Source organism: Zophobas morio, unplaced genomic scaffold, assembly GCF_036711695.1.
Source record: "Zophobas morio isolate AGI-343-1 ecotype UQ-CSIRO unplaced genomic scaffold, CSIRO_AGI_Zmor_V1 ptg000004l, whole genome shotgun sequence".
NCBI lineage: Eukaryota > Metazoa > Arthropoda > Insecta > Coleoptera > Tenebrionidae > Zophobas > Zophobas morio.
Genome location: NW_026972109.1, coordinates 19,063,169 through 19,073,392, shown reverse-complemented (window position 1 = coordinate 19,073,392; position 10,224 = coordinate 19,063,169). Strand labels below are relative to the sequence as shown.

Sequence of the window (10,224 nt, the reverse complement as noted above, 5' to 3'; positions counted from 1 at the left end):
AACAATAGCACGTTATGTAAAACTACCTCTGGCAGTCTTTTTCGAAATGAATGGGATAACAATCCATAAAACTTTACAATGACGGTTTGATTATTCAAGATAGCAAGGAAGTAAAATGCAAGGGTAATTATACTGAGTTCAAACAGTAACCGCTCTGTGAAAGCAGTAAGTGACTTAATTGCTTTGGTTTGGCGCCGTGATAAATTATCATAATTACGCTCTATATCCACTGGGGAGGACATTGTTGAATATTTCAAATAACTGGAGGACGTAAATAGTGTTTAAGCATAATTCAGGTAGCCGTGTGATTAATCTAAATAACACCATACGGAATTGATGCCTACGTTTATTTTTTTTTTGCGTTCGTTCAATTGGATATTTTATTGCGTTCGTTTTTAGCTATCGTTTTTCAGCTAATACCTAATACCTAAAAACAATTAATTATGCACAAATTTTAACATGGGTGCGTCTAACAAACGTGTTAAGAAGATATCAACACTACTGATTTGGTGTCATAAATTATAAATGGCAATTTGACAACCAGGCATGCCACCAGAAAATTTTAAATATGTTACCAACCGGAGAAAAAAAATACACACACTTGGTATTATATCGATGAGAGGAAGAATTTTTCACAACAATTTTCAAGTAACTCATATCCTGATTGGTGGACCTAAATTGAGGACTAACTGGTTAAACCGATCCATAATTTGCAGGCAGGTAAAGGATTAGTACTTACACCGCGGGGGTCACGGTCGGGTGGATTAGGTACCTACCTGGGAAGAGTCCGACATGGGGGAGTCCGAATTACGGACATAAACTTTTTTTCTGGTGCAGACGATCCATTAGAAGCGGTGTCAAACAAAGGTGGCGAAATAAATCATTCAATTATTATTGATTACTGAGTTTATTATCGGTTTTGAAAATTTGCTTACAATATATGTCAATAAATGTCATTACTATGCATGTTTTACGAAGTAATGGTTTGCTAACCACGTCTGGGGCCCTTTCCAAGGACATCGTCGTAGTCGAAAGATACATCTTCTTTCGTGTTGAATTACTTCTGCGCCATACCCCTTTATTTTGCATCCGATGAATCTGCAGGTCACCTCCATCGTGAGATACAACTGCCCCTTGACAGGGCAAGAGTCGAAGTCGAAGTCTTCCTGACAAACTGGACATTTTGCTATCTGCGAGGTTTTCAGTATTTGGTAGTGGCAGTCATGGCAAATACTGTGTCTGTTTCCGCATAAACGGACAGGAAGACGAAGAATGTCCAGACAGACCGGACACTCCATGTACTTCAAAAAGTCGGTTTGTGAGTTTGCCATTCTTAATCTGCAAAAAAGGAAAATAGTTAGTTTTCAAAAAAAATATATAGAAAATCTAGATTCATCTTACCGATATGTGTGTTATGGAAGATCTGGAGAGTCAATGCCGTTGTCGATTGTCAAAGACATTATAGCAAAGAACTGCATTTCTTCCGTATTTATAGGGATTCCGAAGGGTGGTAGACGTGGCTAAGGGTTGTACAGATGCGGCTAAGACCAAGCTGATAAGCCTATAAACCATTCCGGTTTTATGGTTTTATATTATCTCTTGAAAATGTTTGTTTATTGTTCGTTTCAAATTAGAAAAGAACTGGATTTTAATGACACTTCACTTCAAACCAAATAATGCAAAATTTATTGTTCAAAAAAAAAAGAGTAGGTATGGAAGTATCTATTTTGACTTACAGCAAAAGTTATGCGAAATTTGAATTTATTAGTGCAATGCAAATACGCTATTTTACAAAAAAGAGCTTCTAAATACATAAAAGAATTAATTAAGTGATGATTCACCAACGGTAATTATCGCGATTTTTCAAAAATTTCATTTTCAAGTCAAATATTTCCAAAATTTCACCGATTAATTTAAGGAAATTTGATAACGCGTTTCTGAGATAATAGATAAAATAAATCAGTTTAGGCGAACATTGCTAAAGCAGAGAAAACAATGCATGTAATGGCCAACCATTCACTAAAAATTCTAAAACGAATTCATCAATGCTTTTATTCAATATTCTATAAACCCTAAATCAACGTTAAAAGTAGTCGCTTATGTAGGTAGATTAATCTCCTTTAATAATATTTCCGTCAAAACAAACTGGTAGTGGTCCAAACATACGAAAATGCAAACTTGAATTTTCTTATTCTATGAATTGCGAAACATCAAGAAAACTTAATATTAAGCTTTTAAGTAACTCGAATTTTCTTACTTTACCGGTAGTTGTTTTTACGAATTAACGGGATTATACCACAGTGCAAAATTATATCAATTGTGTAAGTAGGCTGAACTGCCAACTAATTTTCTGGATAATTTGCATGTTGGTGCTGATTCAATTCACCATAACGTCCTTCGAGATATGTTTATTACATTGCATTGTATGAGTAGTCTATTCATTCAACATATGTGGAAATTTTTCAAAGGTATGAAAAGCACAGAAAAATATTTTTGAGTTACAACACATAAACAACAATGAAATAATTAAAATCAAATCAGTTGAAAAGTGAATTAAAAAAAAAATGCGGGAACTGTAATTAATTTTTAGCGTTGATTATAATAATTAGGAGAACTATATCTATAACCTGAAGCATACATAGTTCAATTCCTGAAATTTTACCCTTAAATGATAAGTATGTTAAGATAATAACAACTACACATACTGGATACGAACTCAAAACAGGAAGATTCCCACACTTTTTTTTCAAATTTACGGTGGTTTTAAATTACTGTTACAATGAAGCTCACCTTCAGTTTTAATTATTCTACAATTCAAAACTTTTCACAACTTGACGCACCATGCTTTCCAGAACTTATCTTTTGGAATTTTTAGATGAAATATTACCTCATCGTTATTAGAGATTTTCCGGCCTCACTCTTTTAAAAAAAGGTCCACCTGGACGGGCTTGGTCACTTGCGCACAGCGGTAAATTAACCCCCTGTGGCTGGTCTAATTCCCAGTAACGTCAAACGACACTTGTGTGCAAATAGGGCATTATAAGTGCAGTAAGTTTGGCAGCATAGGAACGAAAAAATTGGACGACTTAGTTTTTTATGTATAAAAACGACAAGATCAGCAGATTTGATTTTGTAAAAGGTGTTTCGATTCGTACAAAATTTAAGAACAATAAAAATACTTTCAGCTCTATATACATACCTATCTAATTATTAATAAATACGTAAAGTATGACTTATTTCTCCTTAATTATTTATTTTTAATTGACCAACACCCACGTCAACAACTGTTAAATGGTCTATATTAATCCTTAAATGTATATGTCAATCTTTCTGACCGCAGCGCGTAACTGACCTTTGCCTCGCATGTAGTTTGCGCAAAACTTTTCTGTGGGATTAAGACCAACTACATATTTTTTTAACCGCGGCGCACATGTTCGATCTAGATAATTTCTTCTTAGATAAAATATGTTTAAGCCACTCTCCAAATAGTAGGTACATTTATATTTTCGTGGTAGATTCAAATGTTTGTTAAGTAAGAGACAAATTCATATTCATTACAAATGCTCGTGATAAATATTGTTTTAACTAACGCATGAATTTTTCAAACGAAAATCCAATTCTTTAATAGTTGTAAAAAATGTAGTTGTTGTCCTTGCCCGTGCTTGAGTTGTGTTATATTTGGTACTATTTTACAAGGCGTCTTCAAAAATAAACTGGGAATGACAGCACTAAAATTTTACACAGTTAAATCTGCAAAAGTATCATATCTTGAAATATTTGGGCCCCATGTATAGCATAATAGTACCAAAATGTAAGACTTTTGCCGCTGATTTACGCACAACCAACTTCTATTTTTTCTAAATACACCTTGTACTCCCGCTCTGATTATTCCCTTACTTACCGGAGCTCCCGAAGAATTATGAACAGGAAATGTGACATGATATGAATTTAAATCCCTTGAATGACCTAAACTTTTCAAAGGAATCATCTGAACTGCCATCTGCTTTAACCTGAAGAAAAAAACGCAAATTTTATAGAAGTAAGCAAAAGGGTATGCTGTTTTTTTTATTTTTTATTTATATTGGAAGTCTCTTCAAACTGAGTTTAAAATGGATAGTTTTACACATTGCTAATTTGAAACTTACCCTACCATGAATAAAAATCGTGGAAATATGTAATGATAATTAAAAATCACAACGTACCTAATCCATGTAATTCGGTTGTCCGAAACAAAATCATTTTACTACCATTTTGTGTCTAAGTAGATCTAATGAAACAATTTGAAGACATCTTGTACAAAGATCGTTTGTGTTTTGATAACGTAGGACGTACATTTTCTGGACAAATAAGCAACGATTCTCGTTTCATATCTTCGATTCTTCTGTAACTGTCAAAAATTTCTTGACAAATTTTAACTCTACTTTAATATAGTATAAGGCATATCCTTCTAATCTATCATTCGCAAAGATCGTTATTTAAATCGCTTTCTCAAAAAATGTTCATCAAGCCATATAAACCATGAAAAAGCTGATTTTGTATTAATGTGGTTGATTTAATAATTCACATATATGATGATAGTGATAAGTACCTTGTTAACTTTTTCATTTTTTCATATCCATGACAACGTACGTTCTCATATGGTGGAATTATGTATGGATCCAAGTTAGGTCTAATATTGTTTCTTATTTTTATTAATGATATTAGTAAACGATTTTTATTACAGGTGCTGTTGTATAGAGGCTACTTGAAACCTACAAGAGTGGTTAATAACTTAGACAGTTGTAGAGCTTTGGCAGAAATGGAAACTTTATGAGTGCCTTATCAGGTGAATAAGGTTTTTCTTAATAAAAGTAAGTGTCCAGTAATGTCGATATTTCGAATACACAAAAATTGTGTTTACAATAATCACATAAACGATTACAATCTTGGTAAGTGCGTTATAAAAAAAGATTTAAGGGTTACTTTTGACTCAACCGTATCATTTACAAACCATTGTAATTCTAATTATATAACATCCAATTGTTATAAATTATTAGGGTTTATTTTTAGACACAATAGGAATTTCAAGGAGTAATTTATGCAGCGTTAAGTTCTGCATTTGGTTTAGAACACTGTAGGTACATTAAACGACAATTATTATCCGTCATGCTACTATGTAAACTAGTACATTAATTATCGTTTAGACTGGTCACAATTGCTAACTTTGTTTGTAGGTTTTGTGATTTTTTACTTCGGTTCGCATAATACTATAAACTTATTTATTATTATTCCATTTGGTTCAAATTCAAATGATTACTATTATGGACCGAACTATGACCCTGATAGAAGCGGCATTAAGGCAAGACTTAATTGTGGATTCTAAGACGAAGTAATGAATTGACGAAATTATTGACAAACACTCCATTCCTTTCTATTCTTCTGAGGAAATATTTTTTCTGTTCTGAGCTCTGGAAACCCTTTCCTCCATCATTTCTTGGTATCGAAAATCTTTCAATGGATGATTTCGCATGATGTCTTCTATATTATGTGAAAACTTTTGTTGTGGTATTCACACTTTATTGTTCCAAAAATGTCAGCAGCGAACACAGAATATGTTAACTGCTTTCATCAAATTTCTTCTGTCTAATTCTATCTTCAACATCACTTTTGGTCTTTCAAGAAATTGTTGCTTGAGTTTCACATTTCTGTGTTCTTAGGGAATTGTTCTGTTAGATTTGACAAGTTGGTCAACTGATTTTTATTATTAATTTATTTACATATATTTTCTATATATAGCAAGAGACTTAATCTATTCTCTGTTTTGTCGATAAATCTTATGTTGAAATGGTAATTGCACCTGTTGAGGAGTAGGAAAGAGGGTTTATTTAATACAATAATCATCCGATTATGCATCATGAGGAATGCTCGATTGAATTACACGCTTTTTGTAATCAATAAAATTAGAATATATGTTTCTACTTTCTTTTGCTGCTTGTTCACAGATGATGAAATCTATGACCAATTGTCCTGTACAAGCCAAGGACACTTTAATGGAGCCCTTTATTCTTCATTAACAGTATCGTAGTTAGAACAATGCTGATAAATTTTTTGCATTATACATGAGGTTAGTATTGTATTTTAATGGATTTATTGTGTTGCTATCTTTTGGTTTTAAATGTTTTATAACATGATTTAAATTTCTTGATAATCTGGATAGGTTTAGAAGGAAATGGTTTAAGGATTTATCCATTTTGTCAGATTTCGGTGACTTCCAATAATTGTATGTTTTTACGGACAGCATCGAGTGTTATTTATTTTTATTATTATTATTATTAAATTTTCTTTTGATTGATTTTAAAGTTATGTAGGGGTTATATCACCTAAATAAATTGGATAACATAACTTGTTATAAATTTTGTTAGACTGCATACTAAATCTTGATTTAGATATTGCCGAACATTAACGAAAATTGATTTATTCATGACCTGGAAGAGCAATGACATCACATTAAAAAGTTTTTAATTAAATAAATCTTTGATGAAATATGCGCTCCGAAATTTGTATTGCTTATACTTGAGTAATTTGTTTTCTTTTGGAACTGTTTACAAATTAATCAGTTAAAAAAAATGTTTGAACCGATTCATTTTGTTTTTTTATTTTTATCCGACTACCTCACATAGTAACATTTTGTGACTGGTATAACATTAAATACATAGAAATTAATTTCTTTATCTCCACAAAAAGTTAATGACGTCGTCTTAGAAAATAATTAAATATACCTTTATTGAACGAAATTCGGTGTAATAAATCAGAATTGGTTTGATCTTTTCATTTTCATAATTATTTTGGTAATCGTCCAAAACTGATTATGTATTTTTCTCAATAAATAAATATCTAAATATGCAGCCGGTTACGTGTTTGGATCTGAGTGAAGTTTAACTGCATAGCCCTGCAAGGACAGCTAATAAAAGAAAGAAAAACTACGTGCATCACGGAAAAATTTCGAACCTATGATGAAACTAACAACAGCATGAAATCAGTTATCAAAAAGTTGTACGAAGTATTGATGACAAAACCAATAATCTGTCCTTGTTTGTGTGTTTATTAAGTTGTTTACAACCGTGGTAGACCATCTCACCTCGTGTTTGCAATGGCATAAACACTTTACTCGCAAAAACCACGCATTTGGATGTTTGTTGCACTAAATAATTCCTCTTAGATTTCACTAAATTCCACAGTTTTAGTGTGTTTACGACTTCCTTGGTCACCTTCCGAAAAGGGTCAGATGCGTTTCCGTTGGTAGTTTTTGATTTACACGGGGGCCCCACATTGGATAATTGGGGTGATGGTTTGTAAACGTTTTTTAATAAGATTATTGACGCTCTAATCCAGTCAAGTGCTCGTAGTAAGTATTCAAATGTAAACCACATGTGTGCTCCCATCATGGGATCGCACCCAGCCAATTCAGCGTTCGAGCTAGAGGTTGTGTAAAAGCGACTAGTTGTCGGTGAACTTGCAAACATGCGGTGTGTTGTATGTACGCGAATTTGCAGACCACGTGAAACTAATGATGCTAAAAACTGAGTTCTTGTGCGCTGTGGATTTTAAAACGTTGCTTTCTTCTAAGGTAAGGCGCAAAACTGAGGAATAAATTTGTAAGGTAATACAATGTCTTATGGTAATGAGAGACTTGTCGCGATTTGATATCCTTATCCGCGATGGTGAAATCTTTTTATTATTTGCACGCCAACAAACGTGGAAAAAAGTATTGATCTTTTACAATTTCCAAAGCTACAGTTTTCCAAGCAGCAATTAAAAACGATATTAATTGAAAGTACAAAGGTCGAGTTCTATTTTTCCAGCAATCACGTCAAATTACATAAACACAAATAACGCAAAAAATTCGTAGACTTTTACTGGCTGAAAGGTCTCCGGTTCAAATGTTACGTAGATTAAAAACTAGAGTATTTATATCACATTTTTAGCTAAAATAACCGATGTTTGCATAATTATATTTTGTTTGGCGTTTTTTGTATTGAAACCGCATTTTTGTGCTGATTTGAGAATACTGAAGCTCTTACATTCCGTACATAAATTTCCATACACAAGCAAAAATTCCGATAAAAATATCATTTTTCTCAACGCGCGTATTTCAGAGTTTTTAGGTTGACGAGACTGCGTAATTTAACTAGTTTGCAGAAAGTTAACGAGTTTAAGAAATATGGAACGAGACACGAATTTAGGAATGTTTAATAAATTAGTACATAGTTTTAGAAGTTAGGTTAATTCCACTTTTAAACAACTGTAACGAAGCATTTCCGGTCACATCTTCATAAATACATATGGATATGATGGTGGCCCGTGTTCATTCTTCATATTTTACGTTTGTTCCATTGTTAAATATAATTTGCTTTTATTTGACTTTATTTATGGATTTTTATCAATAAGTACGCCTACGTACCTAAAACGCCAACACGAATTTCAAATAAACTTTTCAGTGTAGGAATGAATATTTCATTCAAATGAAAGGTTTTACCTTTAAAATGACGCTAAATATAAACGCTGTTCTAATTCTTCGCTATTTTGCAGAGTTCAGAGAACATCTTAATCTAACACTTCAAGAGACAACAAGGATTTAACTTGCCATTTCATTTCTCAGTTTTTAAACTCACTTAAATCACAATCATTAGCACCACTTCTGTTTTAACATACTGTAAATAACTAAATTAACGACGTTTTAAACACAAAGACCAGCCACCACGATACCCATAATTTTTCCTGCAGAAAACTTGTTGTCATAGGGGTCTTTCTAAACTGTTTTAGGGGTAATATTTTCTTCAATGGAAATAGACGGCTAAACACTGACAGCAATTTTTAAAAATGTTAAAATAACATTTTGGGCCTCAGTAGGCCATGCTTTTTTTATTAATGTTGGCTACTATGACTGAGTGACGTGTTTTTTATGTGACATCTGACATACACGTTAGTTTGTCACTTTTTAGGTACCAGAAAAATCGTTTTTTTATTTTTTTAATCGAGTAAGTAAAGTTAAAAATAATGTCGTACATGTTTATTTTCAAAATATCTTGGGTTAGAAAAAGGAAAATCAACTGTCACAAAATCTCATTGGTACAAAAACATCTCATTGCAGCTAAAATTACTTTTTTAAGAAAATTTCTTCGAATTCTAGTTTCTAGTAAAGATGTAACATTTTTATACATCGACGAATCATGGGTACCAAACCGGTTCCTCCATTTGTCGTTGCACACACGATTCAGAATTGAAAAGTAATCCAGCAAAATTACAAATGAAGGTTCAAGATTTTGATATAATCTGTCACGCAAATTGTCGTTTGGGCTTTTCAAAAGGATGTAACTTTTTATTAAATTCGAAAAGTAACGACGGAGATTACCACAAAGGATTGACGGGATACTGTTTCAAAATTGGGTGGTTAATCACCGTATTCCTGATTTGAACAAGTTGCAACGAAAATATATGATGGTAATGGATGATACACCATATCATTGGCTGCAGTTAGACAAAGCATGCACATTTTCTAACAGAAAAAGTCAGATGCAAGCGTGGTCGAGTCAGGTCAGTATTGAATTTGATCAAAATTTTTCGAAAAATCTGAAAAACCTTTTTGAGATGAAACTTTGGGGGAAAGTGATCATGAGGTCCTTTGATAACCTCCAACCACTGTCAATACAATCCAATCGAAATGGCTTGGGGTTTTTGTAAATCCTGTTATAGTAAGCTGGTGACAATAGTTAGGTTTCTGACACAACTCATTTAAACTCATTCTAAATCAATATAAACTCAATTCAAGAAACTTTAGTTTAGTGATGTTTATTACCAACCAAATTACTAGACTACTACTTCCATGGTTCGCTGCGGTCTAAAAAGGTCGTGATGCCTTATATATATATATGTCTTGAAATCTGATTCTTACTGTAGGAATTGTTGTCTTTAAAATAACACCGTTCTAATTTTTACAGAGCGTACAGAGCTTACAGAAAATCTTAACCTAACACAAAAGATAAGATTTTTAAACTCCTTTAAACCATACCCATTATCAATACATCGGCTTTAACACACTGCAAATGACTGTAAGTACGATCGTAGGCATAGACAACTGGGCCCTTAGGTTTTGGCACACACTTCAAAATTTTAAAAATTTTAAGGTGGGATTAATGTTTTATTTGACAAATCAGATAAATTTGACAAAGTCACTGCCACTTTTTT

General features: G+C 32.7%; 1 long non-coding RNA gene across 1 annotated transcript; it reads right to left on the bottom strand.

Moving 5' to 3' along the window:
* Positions 1–911: 911 nt before the first annotated feature.
* LOC135135574 (uncharacterized) lies at positions 912–7,613 on the bottom strand. The gene is made up of 3 exons (XR_010281609.1): positions 7,118–7,613; positions 1,402–1,561; positions 912–1,338 (listed from the first exon to the last, which is right to left on the bottom strand). It is a non-coding gene; the product is annotated as an uncharacterized LOC135135574 (long non-coding RNA).
* Positions 7,614–10,224: the final 2,611 nt, after the last annotated feature.